General features: G+C 33.4%; 1 protein-coding gene and 1 long non-coding RNA gene across 2 annotated transcripts in view; one reads left to right on the top strand and one right to left on the bottom strand.

Annotated features, from left to right (window-relative positions):
• The window catches only part of LOC143046536 (MAM and LDL-receptor class A domain-containing protein 1-like), a 65,548-nt gene that overhangs the window by 40,493 nt on the left and 11,830 nt on the right, over window positions 1-13,225 (bottom strand). The gene's annotated exons all lie outside the window — the stretch shown is intronic.
• On the top strand, window positions 6,696-8,551 carry LOC143046762 (uncharacterized). Its single transcript, XR_012969267.1, has 3 exons — window positions 6,696-6,901; window positions 7,845-8,173; window positions 8,520-8,551. It is a non-coding gene; the product is annotated as an uncharacterized LOC143046762 (long non-coding RNA).

Here is a 13,225-nt window from a genome sequence, read left to right as displayed (position 1 = left end):
GGTTTGATCCTTTTGGTAATTCGGTATTTTACAGATAAATGCATGGATTCAATTTTACAGTCAACATTACGCTTTCAAAATGACAGCAGAAATCACTATTCCGTTGAAGCCTTTGCGATTTTTTTTTATTTTCAAGCGTCATAAGTTTATTTGTCTCTATAGATTTGACCACAATGTTTATCTAGAAACAATATTTAACTTATTAAAACTGCAAGTATTCTGCATGTATGATTTATTTCTCATGCCATAGTTTATTGATTTTAATAGAAATATTTACATAGCCATGCAGTAGTGAACAGACAATTTGTGTAGTAATCAATCCTCCTGAGAAAATAAAATGACCAACGATTGCATGATAGTTATTAAGTAATGTACGAGATAACTAATGACCGCAAAATCTGAAGTTTATCCCAACAAATTCCCATCTGCTAATTCCTCAATGTCTTGTATCATGATTTACATGAACGATCAGATTCAGTATAATTATTTCCGGAGTTACTAACATGACTAACATGTTTAACCCCGCCACATTATTTATGTGTGTGCCTGTCCCAAGTCAGGAGCCTGTGATTCAGTGGTTGTCGTTTGTTTATGTGTTACATATTTGTTTTCATTAATTTTTTGACATAAATAAGGCCGTTAGTTTTCTCGTTTGAATTGTTTTACATTGTCTTATCGGGGCCTTTTATAGCTGACTATGCGGTATGGGGTTTGTTCATTGTTGAAGGCCGTACGGTGACCTATAGTTGTTAATGTTTGTGTCATTTTGGTATTTTGTGGATAGTTGTGTCATTGGTAATCATACCACATCTTCTTTTTTATATTCTCACTAAACATGCTCAGTATACAATATATGTTATTTCAATTGAACACAACACTACTGCACAAAAACAAATACAAAATAAAACCGCGAAGATCCTTAGGCCGCCATCATCGTCATTGTATTTAACTAAAATATTTAAGTTATAATATGAAATCTACTTCAACATAATATGCTACGAAATGAGGCCTGTATGGTTTATTGCTTAGGGCTACGTAACGTTTTCCCTTGACCCAAAATTATCCAGTTATGCAGGGTTCTGTTCGAAGAATGAAACCAAAGTACTGAAATACTGAAAATCGGATGACCGCAAGTTCTTGTGAATGGTCCGAGAAGCACTTGTCTCAGAAAAAAACCCATATCTATACCTGAAAATGAGGTTTTATGTGCAGATATAATTTTTTTCTTGGACAAGTTCGTGTGTAGATAAATTAATGACTGGGAATTCATCCTCACCGTAATGACTATTATATTGAAGTACGTGATACAAATCCGTATAATTACTCAGGTATATTATTGTTATATAGTATATTATATACTTGTATATTACAGTTACGTGTATTTTCATTGTATATCATTCTATTCTTCTATATTAATAATAGTGCCGTGCTAGTGCATGGTTGAGTTATCGTTGCTTAAGATTGCAAACGTTCTTGAGATATTCTACCGCATGCGTGTGCATATTTATTTTGAATGATTTTTCACTAAATGTTTATACGTATAACAAAACATTTTAATATTATTAATTTATCTTTTTAAAAAAAGTATGTGATGAGTATTCATTGAAGAAATGGATTTTTAACAAGCGATAAGGAATATAAGTTTGCACTTGATGATGTCTTCATCATGTTTATAGATCGGTTCAAAAAACCAAAACGAATATTACGTAATGGAAATCTAGGCGATAGCAATACACCGGAATGCCCTCATCCGCTGTAAAAATTGATAATTTACAACACCTGGCATTCTTGACCTTGAAATACATTTTAAAGAAACTAATTATTATATCTATACACACAGAAATACAAAAGTAGCTGTCAATCACAGCATTGTATTCCGAGGATTTATTATAGGTGAAGCAATACGGCAAATAAGAAATATAAGTGGCCATAACAAATCAATAAACGATGTAACTAATGTCAAAGTGAAATTATTAGATAGGGGTTATTATAACGTCTAAATATGTGAAATAAAATTGAGAATGGAAATGGGGAATGTGTCAAAGAGACAACAACCCGACCAAATAAAAAAACAACAGCAGAAGGTCACCAACAGGTCTTCAATGTAGCGAGAAATTACCGCACCCGGAGGTGTCCTTCAGCTGGCCCCTAAACAAATATATGCTAGTTCAGTGATAATGAACGCCATACTAATTTCCAAATTGTACACAAGAAACTAAAATTAAAATAATACAAGACTAACAAAGGCCAGAGGCTCCTGACTTGGGACAGGCGCAAAAATGCGGCGGGGTTAAACATGTTTGTATTTATATTGATGCTTTTTATCAATTGACGTAGTGAATTATTACAACAAAACAAATCGAAACAAAAAAAAATATTCGGTTTTAATGATCTTTAAAAACTAAATATAACCCATATACATGTATACGTAAGATTAAGAAAAGTAAGTACTGAGTAAGTAAATTTTGTTTAGGGTCGGCTTATATATACACAATAACAGACAAAACATGAGCTCTGACTACTGATGCTAAATTTGGTTGATTATGATATAGGGAATTACTGAAGCAGGACCGGAGCGGGCCCCCTCTTAGGCAGTCAGTGGGCCCCGGCTTGTGAAAAATTCTGGATCTGCCACTGATCAATGGTATAGTGTTTCATGTATACAAACCTTTGGATATGGTAATTAGGTGCAAATGTCAAAATAATCGGATTTATAGCATCTATGACTAGCATCAGTGGAAATACTACATTAGAATAATAGAGATTAATTAGTTTGACAAATAGCTAATGCATTTACAAGTCGACTGTGGTTTAACCGCATTAAAAATAAATACTGGCATCTGATTTGTTTCAGATACTTCTGATATTATCAAGCAAGTGATAATATGAACCCATAATTGATATTTGAATTTATCAACTATTATATATCATGTAGCAAGAAATTTTAACCTATTCCAGCGGCCCATTCCTGTCACTCATTGCATAGTAAGTGCCCCCTCTCCACCCCCGAGTAAACTTAAAGCATATCTTACGATATCATTTTATTAATGATTTTATATTAGACATTGACCATTCATTTTTTGTGGAGGTGGAGGCGGCAAGAACTTTTTAAATAATTATTGTGGGTTCCCATTGAAAATAACAGGATTTAAAAACAAAATTGTTCATATTGAGATAAAAATCGAATGTCGAAAAAAATGATAGTCCGAGAATCAAAAATTCCTTAACACGCATGAGAGTAACTACTTTCATAACGAGAGGATTTCCCTCAATAATCGAGGTTAATCCTTTAATAACAGATAGAAATATTAATATACCTATTCCAATCAAAATGTACAAATGCATTAATTATTTTGTTTATATAAAAGCTTTAAGAAGTAGGCACTTCACATCGGTGTTAATATTTACGCACCCAGCGGCAAGTTGTCATAAATCACGCACTATGAAGCTGGGGTTATAAAACGATTTTTTTTTTGGCACAGACATTTTATGAAGATAATATGGTATTCAAAATTAAAACTATGATTAATCTAATTGATCGATGTGTGCAGCCGATATGTTTTATCACTAGATGCTTCGTTCACTCTGCATTGTCATAAAAGGAAAATTAACATAGTTTACTCAGACCTAATAGGCCTCAAAAGAATTTTCTACTTTTTGCGTGATACTTTTTTTATTGCATAATTGATAGGCATGGGAGATACTTTTATTAAGTACAAATTGCGTTAAAAAAAGCAACAGCAACCTATATTTTTTTTTTACTAAAACATACTACAATTTTCTTTAATACGGTTTCGTTCTTAAAATCAACATTCAAAGGCTCGAGAGAGAAAAAAGGCTACAGTACTAGTGTACACGTTTATGACTGAGAAAATAAAATAGTTTGTCTTGTCTTGTCGTTTTATGGGAAAATCAATTGTTTGCCCCCCCCCCCCCCCCCGAAAATGAAATGGTTGCTGCCTAAGACATGTACTAAAAAAAATGGCGATGGTCAGTTTATTTTGCTGTTGAGCATAGTTTACAAAGTCATTGCATATCGGTTTTCTTTAATAAAATAAAATAAATATATTTGGGCTAGTGAACAGGATAAAGAAGAAAAAACGGATTACTTTTGAAAAGTCACAAAATACATTCTCATGTTGTACCGTTGTACCATTGTCCCAGGTTAGGGGAGGATTATGATCCCGCGAACATGATTACCCCCCCACCCCCCATTATGTATGTATGTGTCTGTTCCATGTCAGGAGCCTGTAATTCAGTGGTTGTCGTTTTTTTATGGGTTACATATTTGTTTTTATGAATTAGGACATGTGAGAAGCAAAATGTATGTTTAACACGCATATTCATTAGAATATTTGTTGCATGGAGCGCGAGAGGGTCAAAAAGCGGAATTGAGTATTGTGTTATTCAAAATCAATTTCTCGACCATGCTTTCATGGCATCACATAAGTATTGGCAGGCACACCAGCAGCTGCCCTTAGTCAATGCACTACTGTTGTGGCCACAAAAAACTTGTCCCGTGTTGACGTAAAGCGAATGTAGCGCTCCTCCCTTGACGATGGTTGTTTTTGGTCTACGACATATTGACCTATCCAGTGCTGTTGCAATTTGTTGATAACTGTTTTTTAGTCTTTAAACTGTTGACTTATGCACATTAAATCGATCCACTACGTCAGTAACACTAATGCAAGCATCAACCATTCCAAGAGCCATCTGACGGTCATTTTCGGAGAGGCCTGGTTGACGCCCCATGCAATTTTTTCACACGTTTATGTGTTTTTCTTACCAATGGTGTGTTTCTGAACGTTAGTGCAAAAACAAATTAAATTTCGTCTTAAAAGTACAGGTACAGAAGGTAAAACATCAATTACACGCGCAAAGCTAAAATGGCGCAAAATCAATCACCTGGAAAAAAGTACGACTGCTTAAAAATACAGGTAATACTAAGGATTATATCAATGATGTTTATTAAAAAAAAATCCAGAAACAACAAAAAAAAAATAAAAAAAAAAGTGTTGCTAAACTTTTTTGGCTCAGTATAGGTTAATTTAATTATTTAGGAATTGTTTAATCATGTCATTGTTTTAATGTCATTTACAATGATTATTTTATTTGACTACACATTTGTTCTGCTATTTTACACACGATTATCTCTGCCTTTGCCTTTACTTGTATTGATTTATTTGAAATAGAAAAGCATGTATTTCATAATCATAAATGATAAATTTATAGAAACCACCATTGCAGAGTGCTGGAATGTGACAAGAGATCAATGCCACCAAAAATTATAATTATAGATCACCACACAGCCTTCAACAATGAGTAAAATCAATGTCCATAATCAGCTATAAATATTACAAAACAACAATGCAAATATAGAACAATTCAAACTAGAAAATTTCAAATAGCCCTCAGTAGAAATGATCCGAAATAGTGCGATACACAGATTATCAGTTTTGTGCATACATAAGTATATTGACTGAAAAGATTCACATTATGACTGACTAAATTATGCTATTACTAGATAGTAATATCTATTAAACCGATTATCTTTACTTTTCCACTTTATGGATGAACTACATATTAAGTTCATGGTTAATCATGAAGAGACATAAAAAAAGAAATATCATTTTTTGTTTGTTATCTGTTAGAAGTCAAGCCTACTAAAATGGTACAGCCTCGGTGGTTTAGTATTCTTATAGAATATTTTGCATTATAATTGAATATAAAATCTATGAAAAATTTATATGTGTTTACATGCATACGTATGTGTTTAAGTCGACTTCTGCGGGTGTCTGGGACATTCTTAATACAATGTATCTTGATATACAAAAAGCAACATGGATTTCAACCAATATTTTGTCTTTTCATAATTAATATCGAAGTTTAATTCGGTTATGTTACAAATATAGCATATACCATACCACATCAAGAAGGGGGAAAACATTACAACTACGATGACAAAACAACTAAAAGCAACACGGTAGGGAGGAATAACACTTATCTTACCTCCTATACATTTCAAGGAATATGATTGGTTAAAAGCGTCCGCGTGCAAACCGTGTATATTTGATATTAGGTTAGTAGGGAGGTGGGGCTTATCTCATACACGGTTAGTAGTGGAGTTATGTCCCTTTATATTCCTTATTAGGTAAGAAGGGGGCGGGGCTTATTTCATACACGGTTAGTAATGGTGTTATGTCCCTTTGTAAAAAACAAAACGGTACTGAGAAAAAATCTTAAAAGTTCCAACAGACGAAGAAATTGATGATTAAGATTGAAACAAATTCATAAAACACATTTAAACCTTACAAGTCGTTATTGTTGGCATCTGTTTTTGTAGGCTCAGTGGAAGTATTTTCTTAGCGCTAACAGTATTGAAGACTTGCTCGTTTTGAGAATCACTAGTCTTAATTTCACACGTTAAGATAGTCGGTAAGATAAATTCGTTACATAGTGTGCTAGTGACGTAATACGGTATATATGGGGTCAGTAAATGCCATATGGGGATTCGAGCTTCGCTCTCACCCCATATGGAATTTACTGACCCCATATATACCGTATTAGGTCACTAGCACACTATGTAACTAATATTTTATATTGGTGTGTATGTTCATTGGACATACTGTACTTGCTAAGGCAGTATTATATACTTGCAATTATTTTAGTCAGCTACAGCTACATGTATTTAGTGGACAACAAACTCCTGTTTTGACACATCAAGTAATGAATGAGCAAGATAAATAAAATAACATGTTTAAGGTTTGAATTATAATTTTTGCAGGGTGGAACGTTGCCTCCAGTATTGTATATTCAAGCGGACAACTGCTGGCGGGAAAACAAAAATAAATATGTTTTATCGTTTTGCGAGTTACTGGTGCACATGAAAGTATTTCAAGAGGTAGACATTTGATATCTTATAGCCCACAGTAATCATACTACTGTTAGATAATAGAATTCCTATCTAAAAAAAAATCAGGGAATACAATCATGACAATGGACACACGTATTTTTATGCCCCACCTACGATAGTAGAGGGGCATTATGTTTTCTGGTCTGTGCGTCCGTTCGTCCGTTCGTCTGTTCGTCCGTCCGTTCGTCCGTCCGTCCGTTCGTCCGTCTGTCCCGCTTCAGGTTAAAGTTTTTGGTCAAGGTAGTTTTTGATGAAGTTGAAGTCCAATCAACTTCGAACTTAGTACACATGTTCTCTATGATATAATCTTTCTAATTTTAATGCCAAATTAGAGTTTTTATCCCAATGTCACGGTCCACTGAACATAGAAAATGAAAGTGCGAGTGGGGCATTCGTGTACTGAGGACACATTCTTGTTCCTACTGAATTGATCGGTGATTCCTCCTACCATTTTTATAAGGGTCGTATCATTATGTATTAACATGAATAACTGTATCCAAATGAACATGATGAATAAGATATAATAAAGCGAGAAAATATACCGACGGAGAATCATAATGAAAAGTCGATTAAAATAAATCATCTCAATATTCAACAGTAAAACAACTAAGACAAACCATTACATAAAAATATAAAGTAACTCCAATACCACCGGAAAACTCGGTTAACAGCTCTTCGAGGGACACCCGTCGTATTTTTAGACTAACTGAATTCATGATATGGAACACCGTCCCTGAAATAATGTATCAAGTGTAATATATAAATACTCCACATACATCCACTATCATGACTGTCGCAATATTGCTTCAGAGAAATGTCAAAACAATTAGCAAAAGAATGCACATACAAGAATCGTAATGCGGACATTTTTAAAATATAAATCAATATAAAATTTGATAGAATTTTTTATGAAAATATTTTTTTTTTGCAGGTTCACCTTTCTTTTCTGTATGTTGGACACACACATGAGGATATTGACCCCGGTTTTCAGCAAAATAGTAGATTCCCTCCGTCGAAATGACGCAGAAAAAATCCCTGAGCTTTTGGATCTCTTACCAAATCCAAGCAACTTAATTTGGCAATACGATATTAGGAACTGGCTTCAACCATTTATTGCTGATGTACGGAAACATATCAAGCCATTACATTATAGATTTACAATGGATGAAGTATCTAATAAGATTAAACTGTGTTACAAATCCAATCATGCGGGGCCTTGGAAGATTTCAACAAGTGGAATGTTCATGTTTAACGATAAAGGTGAAGTAGAATTGCCAAAGGGTGTACTAAAAGTATCCACGCCAGTTTTTGGCAAAATATTTATCGAAAAAATTGAAAGTGGAATTAATGACTGGAAATGTCTCTTCACATATCAAATGTCAAACGCGTTGTCTTTGCTTGCTTATATATCACTGAGAAAACTAAATATTTATCTTCTTTTCAAATTAAATATTTTTCATTTGAGCAAAACATCTGGACGTTTTATTAGCAAACTCAACTCGAAATCGGTAATTGACTACTTTATAATATTTATTTGTTTTTCTTTAATCATCAACTAACAACATTTAAGGTCGAAATCAATCGTTGTTTTTTTATGTATTTTCAGGAAATACGAAGAACATGACAACTAGACGCACCGTATATAGCTCATATGTATATGGCTATATATGTCAAAAGAAACAGATATTTTATTCTATAATACAGGAACTAATAGAACTCGTTTTCTTTTTTGATTTGATTTGTTATATATACATGAGGTATCATATTTGTTGTGGCTATTTTACCTAGCAGTTGAACAACGTATGGATTCAACAGCAACAGTGCAATTATGTTTTATTCAAAATAATGTGCATGCTTTAATATGTAATTTTCAAGAGTTTAAATTTTCTACTTGTGCTGTACTGACATTAAACAGTTTGTAATTATGTTTTCTCTTGAAAAACATTGATTTATATCTCGTTTACTTTCCTTTAATTTGATGGATACACGAATACGTGGTAGCGTGATCACCCCGAGTGCGAGAGGTCGTAGTTTGGAACCCAGCTGGATGAAAACGAAGACTTTAGAATTTGTATTTGTTGCTTCTCCGCTTAGCACGCAGCATGAAGGAGTTTGATCAAAGGATTGATTGGCTCGAAGTGATAATGCTATGTCCGTTTCGGTGGACTGTTATCTTATGAACAACGTGACGGTTGTCACATGTGAAGCAGTATTTTCTTCCCTTTCGGAGTTGCCGAGATCACCCCAAGCTTTTGGTGGGATGCGTGTTGCTTGTAGGTTTTAATTTCTTTGACGTTTCTTCTTCACTATTGTTTGTCTTTTCTTTTGTAGCCATGGCGTTAGTTTACTTTCGATTTATGAGTTTGAATGTCCCTCTGGTATCTTTTACTCCTCCTTTATGAATTAGCTTGTTGAAAATCCGACTCTGCGTGTGGTTCAAGTGAAAAGTAAAGTTATTTTTCATGTTACATTAACTTGTTCTTGTCCTGAATATGCATATTTATTTCCCACTAGACAGTGCGAATCACCAAGATTCATCTTTTATTTCGTATTTGAATGTTTCAAAGTCATTTAAAGTCTTGCACATGTACATTAGTTAGTGTTAATTATGACCTTCAAATCTAAGGCCCGCTATCTAACTTTGCAAAAAGAATTTAAAGCAGTATTTTCATTAGCTTGACTTGTTTGCAATATAAAAAAAAATCAGTCGAAAAGTGCATTGAGAATCACACTGCTTTTCCAAGCTTCACCTGATAAATGTTCGTCATTTTTATATTCAGTATTGACATTTTTAGACGGAAAGTAAATCTTTGCAAAATGCTGTAGAAATGGATAAATACACATAATGGGGACATTTCCCCATTCCATGTATATTTTTTATTTCTTCGACATAGAAAATGACCAATTACACAGCTTGTTTTAAAGATTATTTTCATGTGGGGAAATTTCCCCAATATTGTTAAGTGTTCACGTATGTGTTGTCTTCCTGTATGGATGTTTTCCCACTACTTGTAATTTAATGGGGAAATTTCCCCATTTCGTATTCTTTTATCACCATATTGAAAGTCATATTTAATTTGGGGATATTTCCCCACTTTATTCATGATGTTAATTACAGTTACTTACACATACTTCTCAAACTTATAATTATATTTGAAGAAAAGTGGGGATATTTCCCCAGTCTGAAGGTCTTTTTTTCTGGGATATTTCCCCAGTCTCAAGGTCATTTTATTCCGGGGATATTTCCCCATTCTCATTTATTTTTAAATTCATTATGATAATAGATAAGGAAAAATTTCAATGAGTTTCATCATTCTTTGTTGCTGCATGAATATAAAGTTAACATCAGGTGTAATTCTGGATAAATTTTCACTAATTTTTAGCAACTGAATCGCCTCGCTTCTTCAAATAAAGATGTTTTTTACAATAAACGTTGACAATCTTTTTGTTTACCGAATTTGAAACCACACTAAAAAGAGAATAAAATAGATTTTCTCTTTTTCAAATAGAACGCGTTAGTAGTAGTGAGAGAAAAATAGATAAAAACCCAAGTGATAAATTTCATGCGTCTGAAGCGCTTATTTGGAATTATTTTCACCATTCACGTTCAGCGCCGAACATTTGGGTACTCGAGAATACAACCTAGTTCTAGTGATCGAATTTTTATTCAATCAGATTTCACTTTTTTATTTATGTCGGCTAACCAACTGCACTGGCTCTGTTATAAAACTGAATGTTCAGCTTCTCAGTACTTAGTCTAGTATCTCATATCAAAAACCAAACATGATGAAATATAACTTATGACATCTTAACTTTTGTTTATTATCCGAGATATTTAAATTATAACGAAGAAACTAAAATAGTTTTTCCCCGTTTGATTTTATTTAGATACTAATCAAAATTGACAAATGATATCCTTTTATGCAGTTCAAAAATTCACGGTTTCATGGTGTCTTCTTATGTCGCCTGAATTACAATGTATGTAATTTTTCTGTAATTGATTTTGCCGTTCGTAATAATTTACTAGGCCTAATATGTTTATTATGCATGCCATACTCGATAAAATTGCAGACGTGATAGAAAGTACTCTTTACCAAAACGTCAACGGAGATTAAATTTGGACTAATTCGTTATATTTATCAAACAAAACTGAAGATAGTAGTTGTACTAAAATTAAATGTTGACGCCAATATCGATCTTTTGGATGTAGAATTTATGTTCAAAATTTTGGTTGGTTTAGCATAGACCATTCCACGGAGATCATGTGAGTGTCATGTGAAAATTCCCAAATCGTTTAGGACTTTCATGAATCATTCTTAAAAAGAATAGAAACAATCTTATTAAGTCTACTGTTGGAGGATTTTTTTTAAATGAGGATTTCTTAAACTTAAGACTCTTACTCGCCGTCGTTTACTAGATATAAGAAGATGTGGTGTGAGTGCCAATGAGACAACTCTCCATCCAAATAACAATTTAAAAAAGTAAATCATTATAGGTCAATGTACGGCCTTCAACACAGAGCCTTGGTTCACAACAAGCTATAAAGGGCCCCAAAATAACTAGTTCAAAACCATTCAAACGGGAAAACCAACGGTTTAATCTATATAAAAAAACGAGAAACGAGAAACAAGTATAAATTACAAAAACAAACGACAACTACTGTACATCAGATTCCTGACTTAGGACAGGTGCAAACATTTGCAGCGGGATTAAAAGTTTTAAGGGTACCAAACCTTCTCCCTCTTTCTGAAACAATAGCATAACACCACAAAATAGAAAAACACACGATGAAATATCAATTGGCAGGCTTAAAAAAATTTACTCAATCAAAAAACGTAAATTAATACACTATGAACGAATAAATTTGATCTGCGATATCTGAATGCAAATGCACAGTTAATAAAATATTAGGGACACACATTCAAGGCCAAAAAGCAAACAAAGTTAACGATTACAAACAAAGCCATGGCAAGACACCACTGTGAAATATTTAACCTTTCGAAAATTATCACTTTTGAAAAAAAAAAATGGCTTTAATATAAGCATACTTTACTCCAACGATAGAGAGTGCGAATTCCTGGGCCTCCAGTTCTAAAAATAAATCAGCGATTGTCTAGCGATTGAAAAATCTAACGATTCATCAACGTAAGCTTCATGAAACGCACGTACCCTTAATCGTTATGTAGTCGTTAGTAACACGCTAAAATCTACGTTTGACTTTGTCGTTATTAGCGATTGCTTTATGAAACGGCAGCCTGTAGTTTTGCACAAAAAATAAATTATATATACCGAAAATCCCGAACTCCATGTAGAATCTAAAGAGAAGAAGTCAACTTAAAAACTACTTTATATTCCTGACTTGGTACAGGCATTTTCCGAATAAATGGGTAAGTTTTATACATGTATAAAACCTCTTAGCTAGCTTGTTAGACAGTTGTATAGACTAGTATTTAATTACACTTGACAAAATTATATGAACAACTCTAATAGACACAATTAATGTGTCAATAATTGGATAACAGCAGGTAAATTGTGCTAGTAAAGTATCATAGGTCGTAGAAATAAACCAAACACACAGTCATACAATCAAATTTATCAAACAAAGATGCAAAACAAATGTATTGTTGATAGTAAATATCGAATTCAATAGAGTAAAATATCATATACATAACACAAAGATATATGTGAAAGAGCACATTGTTGACCCGAGAATAAATGTACATTGTCGCCGGATGCAAGTGTTTTAATCTATTTTAAGAACTTTGTAGAAGTGAAAAAAAAGGAAAAGTAAAAGAATTTTATGTAACATGATTTAACATGAATATGACAGTAAAGCAAACCACAACATCATGTTTAGAATATGATCAGTGTAGCCTGACAGATGAAGAGATGAGTAACATTAAATTAGGACGTAGAAATAAACCAAACACTTTAGATTCTACGGATTTGGCTATACTTTTTGGACCTTTTAGATTATAGCTCCTCATCTTTTATATACGCTTTGGATTTCAAATATTTTGGCCACGAGCATCACTGAAGAGACATGTATTGTCGAAATGCGCATCTGGTGCAGGAAAATTGGTACCGTTAATTTTATTACTACCACTGGGTCGATGCCTCTGCTGGTGGACTATTAGTTCCCGAGGGTATTACCACCCCAGTAGCCAGTACTTCGGTACTGGCATGAAAATACTGATTTTTTGTGTTATTAAAATTTACTGTTACAAAATGATAGAAATTATTATAAATTAAGGAATGAATCTCCCTCATGCAAAGCTCTGATTCCTTTCAGGAAAATTGGTACCGCTAATT

Source organism: Mytilus galloprovincialis, chromosome 9 (assembly GCF_965363235.1).
Source record: "Mytilus galloprovincialis chromosome 9, xbMytGall1.hap1.1, whole genome shotgun sequence".
Lineage (NCBI taxonomy): Eukaryota > Metazoa > Mollusca > Bivalvia > Mytilida > Mytilidae > Mytilus > Mytilus galloprovincialis.
Note: the sequence above shows the minus strand (reverse complement) of the source record. Positions and strands in the feature narration are given on the sequence as shown.